Below are 18,882 nucleotides of genomic sequence, written 5' to 3'. Positions count from 1 at the left end.
TTGGGGTGCCTGGTGGCTCTGTCGGTTTAGTTTCCAACTCCTGATTTCAGCTCAGGTGATGATCTCATGGTTTGTGAGTTCAGCCATGCATCTGCTTAGGATTCTCTCTCTCTCCCTCTCTCGTGGCCCCTCCCTCTCTCTCTCAAAATAAATAGATAAACATTAAAAAAAAAAAAAAAGTTTACACCCTGGAGAAGAAATGCCCACACAAAAGAGCTATAGAACTCCCTTATATATATTAGAAATGATCTCAAGAATATATATGGAAATGAAATTTTAGGGTCCTCAGCTAAGCAGAAAAAAACATAACCTCAGATCAGGTGAAATTTGCCAATAATGAAGCAATTTCTAGAAAACCCTGAATCTGATAGTTTCCTGGGTGGACTAAGACTTCATTCAATATTGATTGACAAATGAAAATAAAATTCAAGAAATGAATAAAAAAACATAAAATAAGATGGTAAAACTAATTGAAATATGCACATGTATATAAACATAAAAATTTGCCTTTTGGAAGCAAGCAGTTATTAGAATGGATTATTAAAATTCCATTCATATACTGTTTATAAGAGACAAACTTAAAACACAAGGACACTAAAAAACTGGAAGAAGACAACTTCATTGGTGAGGACCTTCAGAGTCTAGAGGTTTTGACCACATTTGGTGTCCCGCTTTGACCCTTTTACCAGGTGGCCTGAAGAGCTGCCAGCTTTCAGTGGCACTCGGAGCAAGAGAAGACTCTCCGTTAGGCAGCCGGCAATACAAATGATAACTGGGTCCTTATGAAACAGCAAGTACAATGACTCGTGAGTCTCAGATGATCAGGATGCTTCATAATCCATGGTAAGCCCCATAAGGGAATCAGTGTTCCATTCAGTTCCCAACAAAGCCAACCTCTTTATGGCAAGTTACTGTATTTGTGAGAAGGAGTTTCTAGCTTGCTCCTGGATTCAGGTGTTAACCGGAAGAGTGAATCAGGGGAATGTGGGGCTCAAACTGACCATCATACATTAGATCCTACCAGATCTTGTGTTTGTTTAGTCACACACTCAGATGTGCTCCATGCCATTTGATCATTTAGAAGAGTATTTTTCAAACTATTTGGTCTAAGATCCACAGTGAGAAATATTGTCATCATAAATACACTCATACACACATATTTGAAAAAAAAGTTTTCCAACACAAAAATACTTTTACTATATACAGTGCACTGTGATGTTTTTATTCTATTTGATCCTAGTTAATCTTCAAGTTCTGGCTGCAACCCATTACATTTAATTCACAACCCGCTAAAGGTGGGGGCATGCAATTTATCTCTTATGGTATCTCTCAGACCTCATCTTGAAGGCACAAGCAAACTGTACATCCTCAGTGGGTCTACGTGATCCTCACTGCCAGGGTCTCATTCAGTCTGCACCTGGGACTCCCAGGGAGTTCTTTATGACCTGTTGATGAAGAAGAAAAAAACTGAGCTGGGAGTAATAATTCTACTCTGCTATGTCAATAAACAAACACAGTTGGTGAATTTCTAAAGTGGGTAAGGATTTTGTAGTTCTTTCAACTGTATTCTCTGCCCCAATCACTATTTTAAATGGTGAAGGTTCTATACCTTGATGAAAACTGTCATCATTTGCTGTCATCTCAAAGTAACTCTGTCCTTCCAAGTTAGAATTATAAACAAGAATAATGTCTTTTTCAAGTAAGTAACCTAGTTTTAGGTTTGTCACCTTATATTCTTTTTTTAAAGAATTTTTTTGATGTTTATTTATTTTTGAGAGAGACAGAGACACAGTGTGAGTGAGGGAGGGGCAGACAGAGAGGGAGACACAGAATCTGAAGCAGGTTCCAGGCTCTGAGCTGCCAGCACAGAGCTCAATGTGCGGCTTGAACTCACAAAGTGTGAGATCATGACCTGAGCTGAAGTTGGACACTTAACTGAGCCACACAGGTGCCCCAGCTTATATTCTTTAATAAATACCATTACGTATTTACAATACCATGTTGAATGTAATTTTTGTTTTCTTAAAATAAAATAAAAATTTTATCATTAGAAGTGTTCTCAAAAATAACTTTTAAAAAAACTGTCATGTTGAACCCACAATATGGTCAATTAATCTTCAATAAAGCAAGAAAGAATATCCATCAGAAAAAAGAGTGTCACTTCAGTGGTGTTGGGAAAACTGGACAACAACACACAGAAGAATGAAACCGGACCACTTTCTTACACCATACACAAAAACAAAATCAAAATGTATGAAAGACCTGTAAGAAAGGAAACCATCAAATCCTAGAGGAGAACACAGGCAGTAACTTCTTTGACTTCAGCCATAGCAACTTCCTCCTAGATATGTCTCCTGAGGTAAGGGAAACAAGAGTAAAAATAAACTTGGAGACTTCATCAAAATAAAAAAGCTTCTGCACAGTGAAGGAAACAATCATTAAAACTAACAGGCAAACTTCAGAATGGGAGAATATATTTGCAAATGACCTAATAAAGAGTTAATATCCAAAATATATAAAGAACTTGTAAAACTCAACACTCAAAAGAGAAATAATCCAATTAAAAAAGGGCAGAAGACATGAATAGACATTTTTCCAAAAGAGACATCCATGACCAACAGACACATAAAGATGCTCAACCTCAGTGATCAATAGGGAAATACAAATCAAAACTATAATGGGATACCACTTCACCTGTCAGAATGGCTAAAATCAATAACACAGGAAACAACAGGTGTTGGCAAGGATGTGGCAAAAGGGGAACCTTATTGCACTGTTGGTAGGAATGCAAACTGGTGCAGTTACTATGGAAAACAGTATGGAGGCTCCTCAGAAATTTAAAAATAGAATGACCCTAAGAGCCAGCAATTACACTACTAGGTATTTACCCAAAGAATACAAAAATCCTAGTTCAAAGTGATACATGCATCCCAATGTTTATAGCAGCATTATCTACAATAACCAAATTATGGAAACAGCCTAACTGTCCATCCACTGATGAATGGATAAAGAAAAGGTGGTATGTATGTATGTATGTATGTATATAATGTACGTATGTGTTTGTGTGTTTGTGTGTGTGTGTGTAATGGTATATTAGCCATAAAAATAATGAAATCTTGTTATTTGCAATGATGTGGATGGAGCTAGATAATATTATACTAAGTGAAATAAATCAGTGAAATACCATATGATTTCACTCCTATGTGGAATTTAAGAAACAAAACACATAAGCAAAGGGAAAAAATAGAGAGGCAAACCAAAAACAGACTCTCAGCTATAAAGAACAAATTGATGGTTACTGGAGGGGATGTGGGTGGGGGGATGGGTTAAATAGGTGTTGGGGATTAAGGAGTGCACTTGTGGCAAACACTGGGTATTGTGGAATCACTATATTGTACACATGAAACTAATATTACACTGTATGCTAACTGAATTTAAATAGAAACTTAAAAAATAAAAATAAAAAACTGTCATGTCACTGATGAGAAAACTAAAGTCTGTAGAAGTAATCGACTTATTATTGTCACACAGTATTGAATACTAGAGCCAAAACTACAATTCAGGTCTTCTGATATCTCAGCTAGTATTCTTAAATGTTCTTTGTTTGTTTCACTGTGTCTAAAGGGGAAGCTTCTCATTTATAATCCATGTTGAGCACTGAGTGAAAATAACAGGTTCATCAAAATGTTTCTAAGGGGTGAGTAAATCAGTCACAAAGTGATTCTAGTGATCTTTATGCCTAGCTCAAGTACCATTCAGATCCAGAAAGAGGGGACTAGCCCCAGAGTGGGCTGTTCTTTCATCATTCCGTACAACCCAGATAATTATATTGTTTTAACACTAATGTTAACGTCTTGCTGAAGAAGCTTGAAATATGTTTTCTTAACACTACAGTGTAGAAAATGAGCAAATACTACCGTGACTCTGATTATTACTTTTGTTTTGTAAAATGTTATTTGGAAGCCAAATGTAGCATCTCTAGTCAAAGACATGCCTCATGAAACTGAAAATACTTTTAAAGGTCCATAAGAAGGGTCCTCTAATCATGTCACTACTTAGAGTCCTCCTGGCCTCTTATAAATCATTATTTTCAACAAAAACAAGGATAAAGTAAAACTGAAAGGTCATGCCCTCATGTCAGAATAGAACTAGTATTTATGTATATCCAATAGACTTGGATAATTTAGATACTTCATCTTCTCTGTGTTCCTGCCCACTTCCACTGTTTTTTCCATTTTTTTTTCACACAACATATCTGTGTTGGAAAGCAATTCAAACATCCAGATATTACTAATTATTCCAATGTCTGTTATCATGTTATTGAAATATCTTAGCCATGTACTAAATATCCATGAAGTTTACTGGCAAGTTTGTTCTCTCAACCACCTTTCTGCCAGCAATGCTAAAATGGAGAAGAATTTGGCTGTTCATAAAGTTTGGTCTCAGTTATACAATATAGCAGTTACCAACCCTGTTTTCATCACTTGATTCCAACCTCCATTTGCTATTTCTGCTATTTCCCTTTTTTTCCTGGTTCTTTATAAACTTGTACTCTAGTACACAATACTAGAGTTCCCCACCATTATTGGAATTATCCACTTAAGTGTTAAATCTGCCTCTGGCAAACCAAGAAACTCAGAAATTCTTTTGTATAAAACAAATTCAATGATGCTCGATAACTCTGTTATATAATTATAAAAACAATTCACATTTGCTAGCATGTTTGAAGCCACAAGACTTGAGATTGGACAACCTGACTTTTATCAGAATCATCAATTTCATAGTTACCATGACAGGTCCTGAGCATTAGATTAGGAGCTCTGTGAGTACCAGTTCAGTTAATCCTCACCAACATCATTAAGACAAAAGTGCCATTAGTATTTCATCCTCATTTTTGTGGGTAAGGAACCTGAGGCATAGACAAATGTAGTTTGTTACCCAAGGCACAGTGGTTGGTGAGAGGAAGGAGGCCATGAATCCAGGTTCATCTGCAACTAGTGATTGGCATGTATAGTTTTAAGTAAATGAAAATTAGCCAGGATGTATGAGAGAAAGTCAGTACAACAATTTTATCCTTTTTAATAACCTCTTTGTTAATGCAAATGTTTCCAAAACAACACAAAGGTTACTTTTACATTGTATGCTCCAATATGACCAAATATTTGGTGGTTCCCCTTACTTGTGAAAGATGGGCTTTTTCCAAATGAGAAATACTGCCTATTAATTTAAAAAGTTATTTCAAGTAAGATTTAAAGCAGGGAACCCAAACCTAAATAGTGGTGAGCTAGGTAACATGAGTGATTCAGAAAGGTTAAGGGCAGCAGTAACTAGGAAATGTGGTCTAATCCAGTGGTTCTCAAGGTGTGATCCCCTCACCCGCAGCATCAGCATCACCTGAGACCTTGTTAGAAATACATTCATTCATCAGCCCCGTCCCAAACCTACTGAATCAGAAACTCTGAGAGTGGGGCCCAGCAATCTGTCAGCACAGACCCTCCAGGTGTTTCTGATGAATGCTTCGGTGAAATATTGGTACTGGTCCCCAACCAGCAGTTTTGACTCCAGGGGTTCCAGGCACTTGCTGCTAGGAGAACCCTGGGAGACCACTTTGTAAAGCTTCCTGAGTTTTCAAAGTATGCCAGAAATACAGAATTTTATGTGAATTTTTAAATGTTAAGTGACATTTTAGTTAAAATGAGAAAGTAAGAAAAATCTATGATGGCTAAATAAAACATTTCTGCAGATCAAAACTTCCCTGGGTTGCCACTCTTTGGTTTCTAGTTTAGAGTATTTATTACAAGACAGAATGTTGTCGTATACTTAGCCTTTACCCACATTTCTTGTACTAAGAAGTACAGAAGAACTATTTGATTCTTCTTGAGAAGGTGAAGAGTCGATTAAGCAGTTTTTTTTTTCCTTTGAGATTTGTTACCAGAGGACTAGTAATAAATAATACAAATAGCCAAACTTTAAAAATAGCTTTTATATTTTACATAAGTAGTGAATTCACATCACTACATACAGACAAATACTACTGAAGGGTAAAATATGACACTTAAAAGTGTTATTCACCGTCCTACCCTACTTGCAATTTACCTTGTCAGAGATTAGGATTAGTCTATTTTTATAACATTTCATTTTTGACCCATTAACTTTGATATTTTATTTGAATCCCTACAATGAATGATAAAAAATTCTCCTGTGTGACATTTCTTTCACCTGATGATGTCTATTCAATTATTATTTTATGATAAAACTTTATTAACTTAGGGTGCCTGTGTGGCTCAGTCAGTTATGTGTCCGAGTCTTTGGTTTTGGCTCAGGTCACAATCTCATGGCTTTGTGGGTTTGAACCCCACATCGGGCTCTGCATGGACAGTGTGGAGACTGCTTGGGATTCTCTCCCCACTTGGGCTGTCTCAGTCTCTCTCAAAAATAAATAAATAAACTTTAAAAAAATAGAAAAACTTAGAGTAGTAATTCAGTTTAGTAATTATAATGATCTTCCTAGCTTTTCCTGTAAATTGATTCTGAATACTGTCAATAAATATCATTATAGTGTCATGATAAGTTCATAGGAGAATTTGTTGCTATGATTAGACTCAGAGAAAAGGAAATAGAACCCCATATCTTTAAACCTGGAACACTTGAAAAAGAATATCATCAAAGTCAGATTTCCTTTTTTTTCCTGTCATCTTAGAGTTTTCTGGGCATATACACACATCAGTCTCCTTGTAACCATATCATTTCCTTTCTTAAAATCCCTTGGTACTGTTTGATTAGTTCATATATATATATATATATATACACACATACATATATATTTATATATATGTATATACACACACATACACGTATATAATATGTATTTATATATAATTAATGTTATATACTATATATAATTATATATTATACATATAATTATTTATTGTATAAATATGATATAATATATCTTTATATAATGAATAAATATATTCATATAAATGTATTTATATTTATATTTATATATATTAAATGTATATATTTAATATATATGTTAAATTTGGTTGGGAATGTGAAAGTAGACTCAATAAATTTTCCATCACAGTCTGGAAGACAAAAGGATTGCTGATGAGAAGTCTGATGTTAATTCTCATTCCTTATTGTTTTTTTTTCTCTGAAATATTTTAGTTCCATCCTCCACCCCTGTCCATCCTTTCAGAATTGTGGATGGAAAACTGACCAAGAACTTTGTGTAAATAGATGATGTATGTCAAAAATCAAGACACCCTTATAGGTATACGGGCAGGGAGGAGGCAGGTTGGCTAATTACCCTTTTAATGTCTGTAAAGGAAGGCTTTATGTGGGCAGAGGTGGGTGTAAACTATTTTATACGTAGGTTTCTTGGTGTATTTTTCTTCCCCTTTTCCTTGTGTCTCTTGTGGCAGCTCTGACATGCCTTAAGTTCTCCTGTGCATCTCTCTCAGATCCAGAGTCTAGGAGTTGTAATACCATTTTATTTAGAAGATGTTCTTGAAGTTTTCACCTAAGTGAAAAGTAATCAGTGCCCACCACACTGCATACAGAAGCAGGTGAAGGGAGTAGGGGACGCAATTCCCCCCAGATGACCTAAAGGCAGTTAATTAATTTCTAAGATCCACTCTACATCTGTTGATTTTGAGATGGGAGCTCCTTCAGGGCTCCCATATAACTGGTTGCTGTTGCCCCAAATGTTTGAACTCCTTTCTTTGTTTTTCTTTTTTTTCTTTTCTTTTCTTTTCTTTTCTTTTCTTTTCTTTTCTTTTCTTTTCTTTTCTTTTCTTTCTTTTTCTTTTTCTTTTTCTTTTTTCTTTGTTTTTCTTTTCTTTGTTTTTCTTCTCTTCTCTTTTCTGATATCTTCATCTGGGATATCTCAACAGTTTTGCTTTTTCAGGTTTCTTTATCAGCAGCTCTTTGTTTTCTGCCTGCAGGAATTCCTCATTATTTTTGATCTGCTGATGGAGCCTTTCTTGTACATTATACTCACCTGCAAAATCTGAAGCCAGGTTAATCCAACTCTGTCTGCTATTGGACCAAAATGGACTACTCCTATTTTAAAACAAACTTCTCAGTCGGTTAAGCATCTGAGTCTTGATTTCAGCTGAGGTCATGATTTCATGGTTTGTGAGTTTGAGCCCCACATTGGGCTCTGTGCTGACAGTATGGAGCCTGCTTGGGATTCTCTGTCTCCCTCTCTCTCTCTGCCCCTCCCCTGCTCTTCCTCTTTCTCTCAAAATAAATAAACATTTAAAACAAACTCCTAAGGTCTTTTTTTTTTAAACTCCTAAGTTCTTATAATGACATCGGTGACTACAAGCATCTCTGCAGTCTGACTCCCAGATACTTCAGCAACTGTCTCCCTTCATTCTCCTTTTACCTGACTCCCTTCTGTCACACTGACTTTCCTGCCATTTCTCGAAGTTGGCAAGCTTGTTCACATCTCCAATATAGTCTGTACTCTTTCCCCAGATGTTCTTATAGACAAGTCCCTTAATCTGTTGTCTGTCACTTCTTCAAATGGGACCAGCTCAGACCACCCTGTTAAAAATAGTTTTTTAAGAGGTGTTGGTGTGTGTGTGTGTGTGTGTGTGTGTGTGTGTATGTGTGTGTGTGGTGGAATATTATGCAGCCATAAAAAAGATAAGCTCTTTCCATTTGTAACAACATAAATGGACCTAGATGGTATTATGTGAAGTGAAAGAAGAGAGATTGTGTCAGATTGAGAAAGACAAATATCATATGATTTCAATCATACATAGAACCTAAAAAAAAACCAGAATTAGTGAATAAACAAACAAAAGGCAGAATCAGACCTACAAATAGAGAGAATGTAATTATAAAAATAACTGATAAAAATACTGATGGTTGTCAGGAAGAGGGTGGAGGGATGGACAAAATGGGTGAAAGGAAGTAGGAGAGATGGGCTTCCAGTTATAGGATGAATAAATCACAGGGATAAAAGATACAGCATAGGGAATATAGTCTATGATATTGTAATAGTGTTGTATGGGGACAGACGGTAAGTCAGCTGTGGTGAGCAGAGCACAGCGTATAGAGAGATGTTGAATCACTGTTACACATCTGGCACTATTATAACATTGTGCGCCAAATATTCTCAATTTAAAAAAAATTTTAAGTAGTTTCTCTATTCCCTCAATCCTGTTTTATTTTTCTGATAGCTCTTCTTTTCTGATAGTATGCCATATATATATATATATATATACACACACATATATGTATATACATATATACATATATGTGTATATGTGTGTGTGTGTGTGTGTATGTGTGTATATATATATATTTGTCTAACTTATTCATCGCTCTGTATCCAGCACATGGAACAATACCTAGCAGGATGAATACCTGGTGAGTGAACGAATGAAACAGTTGTGCCCATTATAAAATCTGACATGTGGAGGGGTGCCTGTGTGGCTCAGTCAATTAGGCATCTGATTCTTTTTTTTTAATTAAAGAAAAGTTTTTTTAACATTTATTTTTATTATTGAGAGACAGAGCATGAGCAGGGGAGGGGCAGAGAGAGAGGGAGACACAGAATCTGAAGCAGGTTCCAGGCTCTGAGCTGTCAGCACAGAGCCCGACGCTGGGCTCAAACTCACAAACTGCAAGATCATGACTTGATCCAAAGTCAGACATTTAACTGACTGAGCCATCCAGGTGCCCCAGCATCTGATTCTTTAAGCTCATGTCTTGGTCTCAGGGTTGTGAGCTCAAGCCCTGCATTGGGCTCTGCACTGGTGGACACAAGCCTACTTAAACAAAATCTGGGGTGGATACCCCTTTATCTGACATATGATGGTCCAAGTACAGAGGAGTTAGATAATTTGGCTGTGGTTACAAAGCTAGGATTTAAACCCATATTTCCTATTCCAGAGCCCTAGCTCTTTTATTATTATTTTCTTAATGTTTATTCATTTATTTTTGAGGGAGAGCATGCACACGAGCAGGGGAGAGGCTGAGAGAGAAGGAGAGAGAGAATTACAAGCAGGCTCCATGCAGTCAGCACAGAGCCTTACGTGGGGCTCGAGCCCATGAACCGTGAGATCATTACCTGAAATCAAGAGTCAGATTCTTGACTGAGCCACCTTGACACCCCAAGAGCAATAGGTCATAAGCATTGTGCCACAGAACCTCTTGATTTGGGACTCTAATTAGCCAATTTAACGTAGTATGATAAATGCTAAGCTGAGGTGTTCCAAAGGTGAAGGTTTTCCTCTGTCTGCCGTTTCCCATTACAATGAACTCCAGGGGATAGTCTTGGTTCTTTTGACATATGAGATTTTTGGTTCAGGTCATGATCTCATGGTACAGGAGTTCGAGCCCTGCATCGGTCTCTGTGCTGACAGCTCAAAGCCTGGAGCCTGCTTCAGTTTCTGTGTCTCCCTCTCTCTCTGCTCCTCCCCCACTCACTCTCTGTCTCTCCCTCAAAATAAATAAACATTAAAAAACGATCTGGCTCAATTGGTTAAGTGTCTTACTCTTGATTTCAGCTCAGGTCATGATCTCACAGTCATGATTTCATGGTTGTGAGATCAAGCCTTGCATCAGGCTCCACGCTTAACATGGAGCTTAAGGTTCTGTCTCTCTCTCCATCTGCCCCACTCTCCCGCTCATGGTCTCTCTCAAATAAAAAAAATTGTTTTATTCTGACATGTGGACACTAAATATTTGTGCTAGGTCTACTTTTGTCATCTAGTTCATCTAAAAAAAAACAACAACAAAAAGTAAAAAAGAAAATTATTGCTGCAGGTAGAGTTCCTTTATTCAAATAAATAGCAGAGCTAATAAACGGTACAGCTAATACAACAAGTTCAGTAATCTTAAAATCTGAAAACATATATTGACAGATGCTGGAGAAATACATTCTGTCATCATTTCTGAAATGCTTCCGTGAGGATGCACAGCTTAATCGTTAAGCACAATGAGGTGAAGAGACCATTGTCCTCCTCCTTCTGTATGCTTTATTTTCTGTTCCATTTATTATTTGTCTAGTGCTTAACACCATAGCATCTATGTCTCATTAGTAAAAGGCAATCAGGAAAGACTGGAGTTGAAAAATTATGCCCTGAAATACTCATTTGAAAGCAGTCTGCCCAAGAGAAAGATCCTCCAACTGGAATGCCAACTAACATCCCAAGTGACCAAAGACTGTCAATGTCCCTGACTGAGTCTCAGTTTCTCATCTGTAAAATGACAAATGTGAAACTGAGTGACATTCAAGGCCTTCTTCTGCTCTAATTCTCTACATTTAAAGAACTCTAAATATGACTAGTGTTAGACATGATTCTGAAGTATTTTCCTGTACTCATTTTTATTACATCATAGCAGTCATTGATTGTGAAACTTTGTAATGATAGACAAATACAGCATGATTATAAAACACACATTAGGAAATGGTACAGTTTCCATCCAACGTTCTCAGCCTCAGGCCCTTACATGTAAGATACAAATGGAAAGGCCTGTAAGGAAGTAGTTGGCAGCATGGTCACTAGAGTCACACTGGCTAGGTGAAAATCTGGGTTCAACCACTCTGGGTAAATGAACTTGGGCAAGTCATTTTACTTATCTGGGCCTCCATTGCCTTATCTGTGAAGCGAGGATACTTTATAGGTTCTCTGAGAATGAAATTACTCTATTTGAGTAAAGTCCTGAGAATATTGCCTGGCATCTATAAAGTATTACTTAAGTATTTTTCTACTGTCATTACCTAGTTCAAAGGGTAAATACAAGAATTAAATAAGAAAACACACATTAAAATATAAAATAATATAATATCTAGCAGAAAGAAATTCATTAATCCAACAAATATTTACTGAGGATTTCCTTTGTGCCAGTCATGGGTCTAGATACTAGGGACAAACATTTATTAATATTGAATTATGATCCCTGCTCTCCTGGGGTTTGTACTCTAGTGAAGAAGGGCAGGAAATATACAATTAAGTAATTAAGCATAACGTTTAAGGTGGTGAAAATTGGTTAGAATGAAAATAATTTGGAGGAGAGAATGTTCAGATCCTATTATATTTAAGATGGCCAAGGAAGTCTTGTCTGACAAGATCGGTTTTCTTTCCCCAAGTTAACTCGTATGATAAACAGAACTTTACAAATGCATAGTGTCAATGCCATTATCATCATATTTCCTTAAACTGAATTGTTATGAAGTAAGGGTTTGCATTTGGTATGTCATTGCTATTATTTTAATAAAAATTAGAGTAGTGGCAAGTGTGTTTTTGATGGTTCATGGATACATTTGGAAAACAGGCTGTTATTTTTTTGTCATTTCCAATAAAATCATTAAACTAGAGTTCATCCTATGATGAGTATTTTTTAAATATATATCATACGAATTTTCAGTGTACACAATAACTTTAAAATGCATGCTTAATGTCTGCAAAATACATAAATGCCATTGAGCATTGATTAGGAAATTGAGGATTACAGAGATGTCCGAATTCATACCAGCAATAGAGCAGCACTCAACCCTATGTCCTTGATTCTAAATTCAGAATTCTCTCTACTACTCTAAACTACTTGAATGATAATATATTTAATTGGCTAGAATCTGCAGTGTCTTAATTTTTTTGTTCTTAGATACTCAAACTGGCCTTTTCTTCCATTTGTTTTCATTCCTGAGGACCAGATTGCACAAGATAATTTCATTTGCAGCATTAGTGGACTTTCATGGCCTTTGCCCTCAGATGAGAAAAATGTAGAATTCATTATTTTTCATATTCAGTATCTCATTTATAATTCAACAAATTCAACAGGGTTTTGTTTTGTTTTTTGCTACCATAGAGCTTCTCTTCAATGGTAAACAGTTTACCCAATAGACCTGTTTAACTCCAGTAAGGATATCAGGATAACGTGAAACATGGTAGTTCTAGAACAATATGTTCTACTGAAGCATGGAAAGCTACTTGTCCTCTGGTACGGACTGAAAGCCATAAAGAAGAGCAAATGTGAGCTGGAGAAATGATGAATATTCATGCTGCACAAAGACACTGATTTCCATAGTGGGGCAACATCTGGAGCAGCTAATGGGGTCAGGCTGCTCTTAGTCACCTGCGTGCCAGAGAGAGACCTTCACACTTAGGAAAACTGAGCAAAAGTAAGAGGCAGTAATTTAAAACTGTATTCAAATATTGTGCCTATGGAATTAATGACGTGTTTTTAAATATATATTCGATTCATGAGACTGGCTACATAGGAAGGCATTATTTTAGAAGCATTTACAAATATAGTCCCATTAAGTCATTTTGTAAAAAGAGTAATAAATGACATTTTTATTGGTTTATCATCTTCTCGGGTTTTTTACAATGTGATTTTCTTGGCTTGGAAAAAAGAAAAAAACCAAAAAGCGCTAGTGACTTACTCTCCTAAACATGGCAAAAATAGAAAAGAAGACATAAATATAATGCACACAATAATGTTGCACTTCATGCTTTCCCCAAAAAGTGTTTATATACAGCATGTCATTTGAAGTTCAAAATCACGTGTGAAACATTGAGAAGAGTGCCTGGCACAGAGCTAGCAGTGAATAATGCTACTTGTTATTATCCAGCAGTGCCTCCAGTTCAATACATCTGAACTATACTCCTCACTCATTCCCTCACTTCTCCAATCTCTTTCTGCTTTTTCTCACCTGACCTGGTGAATGGCATAACCTACTCACTCTAGCCTGCAACCTGGAAGACGTCAGTGGCTGTGTCTTACCTTTCAACCTAACCACCATCTTCTGCTCGAAATTCTCGATGGCAGTGCATTGGCTTGGGTGCTCATGATATTTTGCCCAAACTCTTGCTATTGCCTTTCTCTTAACCTAAAAGAATCCCCATCCCTGAACCCTTACAATTCAATTGCTACACAGCTGGGGGAAGCGATCTAGTCATGTTGGCTGCCTACATAACCTTAAATATTCTCCTGGTTTTAGCATAAGACTCAAGAACTCTCACCCCTACCTCTTTCTTGTCACTTCTCACCAGCCCAACCATATCCTTCTGTAATTCATTCCCTCCATCCTCGGTTACATGTAGTTCTCAGAACACCCTATGTTCTGTTTTTTCCTCCTTTGCACAGCCTACTTCATCTGAAAAGAATACTCCTTCCTCCTTCTAGGTCTGGAAATCCTGTTTTGATTTTTCAAGACTTGGGCCAGGCATCCATTCTCGGTAATGCTTACTCTGATGATCTTCTCTAGGCAGCTACTCCTCTGAGGCCTGGACCCATATTGCTGGGTTATTTCCACCGTGGCCTTTGTTCGTTTTCACCATGATTCACTTGTTTAATATATATTTATTTATTTTTATTTATTTATTTTTTAATGTCTATTTTTAAGACAGAGAGAGAGAGAGAGACAGAGCATAAGCAGGGCAGGGGCAGAGAGGGAGACACAGAATCTGAAGAAGACTCCAGGCTCTGAGCTGTCAGAACAGCACAGAGCCCAATGTGGGGCTTGAACTCACAAACCATGAGATCATGACCTGAGCCACCCAAGTGCCCCTTGTTTGTTATTTATTAATGGCTGAATTTCAAAGATAAAAGACACAATCCAAGCTCTTAATTTGCATAACAATCCAAGTGGGAGAAAACTAAACAATTGCCACAACTGACATATCAAAAAGTTGGCTTTTAAAATGCTGATTCAGGGGGGCTTGGGTGACTGAGTAGGCATCCAAATTTGGCTCAGGTCATGATCTCACGGTGTGTAGTTGGAGTTTGAGCCCTGCGTTGGGCTCTGTGCTGACAGCTCAGAGCCTGGAGCCTGCTTCAGATTCTGTGTCTCCCTCTCTCTCTGCCCAGGCCCCACCCTCTCTCTCTCTCAAACATGAATAAACATTTAGAAAAAAATTTTAGTGCTTATTGAGTGCTCTTTTCCTGCCCTGCCCAACTTCCCCACACTGCCTTCTTTACTTGGAGTCTCCATTTCAAAAACTTACTTTTCTCTCTTCCTTCAAGGCCAGCATAATATTTTGATGTTCTTTATGAAGTTCGCCCCCACTTTGAACAGGATGGGCCAGATTCTGCAAAGGGAAGTGAAATCAATGGATGTTTCCCTTCTGAACTTTACCTGCTCTGTAGATGGCTCATGGCTCTAAACTCGGGAGGCATTCTGAGTACTTTTGTCTCATTTTTAGTTTTCATGCACACCTGTGCATCACTATTTCTTCTCTAGACCTAAATTAGTGACTGGATTTTCTTTTTTTCCCTCTCTTCTTTTCTCCCTTTCTTCCTTCTTTGTTTCCATCTGTCAGTAAATACAGTCTACATACAGTCTACCATGCATTCTATTCATTGCTATCCTAGAGTGGTAAATAAGACAGATAACAGTTCTGATTCCCATGGAGCTCTAAGAATCTACCAAGGGACAAATAGGAAGTAAAAAGTATGTAAGTATGTATGTATGTATGTATGTATTTATTTAAATTATTTCATTATAATACTGATAAAAAGAACAAAAGAGAAAACTGTTTTTGTGCTAATGAGGTTCTTAGAGATTTAAAGCATGGGGCAGCATTTGGATGAGAGGTAGTTTATGGTCTATTCTCTAAGAGTGTGGCTACCCTCAGGTGCATGGTGGTAAAGGGAACTCTCATCTTTACTTTCCCCAAAACACTACTCAATTTGTAGTGTTCGTTGGAGGGGGGGTGGCATGGAGGGAAGGCAATATGATTAGACTAAATAATATTTAGGTAGTAAAGTCCTAGCAATGTGCCCCCAGCATGCACACATGTGAATAAAAGCAAAGTGGCTTCAAGAATTTTCACTTGTCATATATTAATGCTCTATTTAAACTGCAGAGTTGATTTAATGAGAATTCCTGATATATATTCTGTCAGTTGTAAATAGATACCACCAGTTTCCTAAGGAGGAGCATTGCCTTACTTCTAGTGCTTCTGTCCTGTGGCCACACCATGGTTGGGGGAGTTTCGTGTACTGTAAGCATACTTTTAATTTGCATATGAGAATTGTTTGCTAATTTCTTGGGAAGGCAAAAAAATGAAAAGGGTCATGAGGATAAGCTCTGGAGTCACATGGCACAGTTCTTTGCTGGATTTAGAATCTTGAACAACTAATTTAACACTCTGTGTTACAATCTCTTCATGTGTACAGTGAGATAAAATGAATAATATAGGTTTGTTGTAAGGATTAAATACGTAGGTAATACACAAAGTACTTTGGCATAGTACCTGCTAGGTAGAAGGTGTTCAGTAAATGCTAGGTAAACATTCTTAGAGACTAATTTTGATTCCAAAGGTGAAAATTAAATCGTTCAGTTATGCATTGAGGAGGAGACAGAGTAACAAATTTGGTAGTAGGATCTTAATGACCTTCTAACACAGTGTGATTGACAGAATAATGTCCCCGCAACCTCCAAAGATGTCCAGGTCCTAATCCCTGTAGCTGTGAATATATTATCTTACACTGCAAAGAGGGCTTTGCAGATGTGATTAAGAATCTTGAGATAGGAAAATTACTCTGGATTACACAGGGGGTCCAATGTAATCTCACGTGTTTTTATAAGATGGAGGCAGGAGGGTCAGAGTGAAGAGAAGGATATGTGATGAGGGAAGAAACAGAGGTTGGAGAGATGTGAGGGCTTGAAGGAGGCCACGAACCAAGGAATGCAGACAGCCTCTAGAAGCTGGAAAAGACAAGGAAAGGGATTCATTCTCTCCTAGAGATTTCAGAAAGAACCAGCCCTATTGACACCTTGACTTTAGCTCAGTGGGAACAATTTTGGACTTCTGACATCCAGAACTGTAAGATAATTAATTTGTGTTGTTTTATGCCAAATAATTTGTGGTAATTTATTATAGCAGTGATAGGGAACAACCACACATAGATTGGCCTAAATTGTTTCTTTTTTCTTTTTCAGGCAAAGCAAATTTCTAAATTTAAAAACGGAAAGCTATATTTCAACATATAAATATGTATTGCATATACTTTTCAAAGAAAACACAGTTATTGTTGGTTTTCATCACGTGAACAATTGAGAAATTTTTCTGCCTTAACTCTGAGGTTAGACCTAGATAAACACGTTATGCCCTCTTCCTTGCTTATCTTTTAACTTGGTGTTATTTAGCTGGCAGGTACTAGTAGTTGTTAAGGATTACAAATTAAAAAAAAATATGTATATATAAAATACTGTGCTATATGTATATATTATACATAATATATAATATATTATACATATAATAAATATATAATATATATTATTATACATTATTAACTAATAAATAATTAGTTATTAATATATTATATATTATTTAGCTGGCAGGGACTAGTAGTTGTTAAGGATTACAAATTACAAATATATATATATATATAATACTGTGCTATATATTATATATATTATATGATATATATCATATTATTATATTATTAATGATTATTAATATATTATTTATTACATATTAATATATAATATATAATAATTACTGTGATAATATTAAGTGTAAATTTTCCTCAACACTTCTTTAAGAAAATAGCTAAATATTGCTGAGGAAGATGGCGGCGTAGGAGGACGCTGGGCTCACCGTGCGTCCTGCTGATCACTTAGATTCCACCTACACCTGCCTAAAGAACCCAGAAAACCGCCAGAGGATTAGCAGAACGGAGTCTCTGGAGCCAAGCGCAGACGAGAGGCCCACGGAAGAGGGTAGGAAGGGCGGCGAGGCGGTGCGCGCTCCACGGACTGGCGGGAGGGAGCCGGGGCGGAGGGGCGGCTCGCCGGCCAAGCAGAGCCCCCGAGTCTGGCTGGCAAAAGCGGAGGGGCCTGACGGACTGTGTTCCGAGAGCAAGTGCGACTTAGCGTCTGGGAGGTCAAGTGTTAACAGCTCTGCTCAGAAAGCGGGAAGCCTGGAGGACAAAGGGAGGGAGAGTTGCTGAAACCCCCCGGACGACAGAGCTCAGTTTGGTGGGAAACAAAGGCGCTCGCTAGCACCATCTCCCCCGCCCATCCCCCAGCCAAAATCCCAAAGGGAACCAGTTCCTGCCAGGGAACTTGCTCGCTCCACGCAAACACCCAACTCTGTGCTTCTGTGGAGCCACCCCTCCGGCAGCGGGTCTGACTCCCTCCCGCTGCTGCAGGGCCCCTCCTGAAGTGGATCACCGAAGGAGAAGTGAGCTAAGCCTGCCCCTCCTACTCCCGTGCACCTTGCCTACCCACCCCCGCTAATACGCCAGATCCCCAGCACCACAAGCCTGGCAGTGTGCAAGTAGCCCAGATGGGCCACGCCACCCCACAGCGAATCCCGCCCCTAGGAGAGGGGAAGAGAAGGCACACACCAGTCTGACTGTGGCCCCAGCGGTGGGCTGGGGTCGGACTGCGGCCCCGCCCACCAACTCCAGTTATACACCACAGCACAGGGGAAGTGCCCTGCAGGTCCTCACCACTCCAGGGGCTATCCAAAATGACCAAACGGAGGAATCCCCCTCAGAAGAATCTCCAGGAAATAACAACAGCTAATGAACTGATCTAAAAGGATTTAAATAATATAACAGAAAGTGAATTTAGAATAATAGTCATAAAATTAATCGCTGGGCTTGAAAACAGTATAGAGGACAGCAGAGAATCTCTTGCTACAGAGATCAAGGGACTAAGGAACAGTCACGAGGAGCTGAAAAATGCTTTAAACGAAATGCAAAACAAAATGGAAACCACGACAGCTCGGATTGAAGAGGCAGAGGAGAGAATAGGTGAACTAGAAGATAAAGTTATGGAGAAAGAGGAAGCTGAGAAAAAGAGAGATAAAAAAATCCAGGAGTATGAGGGGAAAATTGGAGAACTAAGTGATACACTAAAAAGAAATAATATACGCATAATTGGTATCCCAGAGGAGG

At 37.9% G+C, this 18,882-nt stretch overlaps 1 long non-coding RNA gene across 1 annotated transcript; it reads right to left on the bottom strand.

The window, feature by feature from the left end:
• Positions 1–1,190: 1,190 nt before the first annotated feature.
• On the bottom strand, positions 1,191–15,061 carry LOC131484041 (uncharacterized). The gene is made up of 2 exons (XR_009247986.1): positions 14,976–15,061; positions 1,191–1,445 (listed from the first exon to the last, which is right to left on the bottom strand). It is a non-coding gene; the product is annotated as an uncharacterized LOC131484041 (long non-coding RNA).
• Between the last annotated feature and the right edge of the window lie 3,821 nt (positions 15,062–18,882).

The sequence above is a fragment of the Neofelis nebulosa genome, chromosome 8, assembly GCF_028018385.1.
Source record: "Neofelis nebulosa isolate mNeoNeb1 chromosome 8, mNeoNeb1.pri, whole genome shotgun sequence".
Classification (NCBI taxonomy): domain Eukaryota; kingdom Metazoa; phylum Chordata; class Mammalia; order Carnivora; family Felidae; genus Neofelis; species Neofelis nebulosa.
This window is presented reverse-complemented; position numbering and strand designations above follow the sequence as displayed.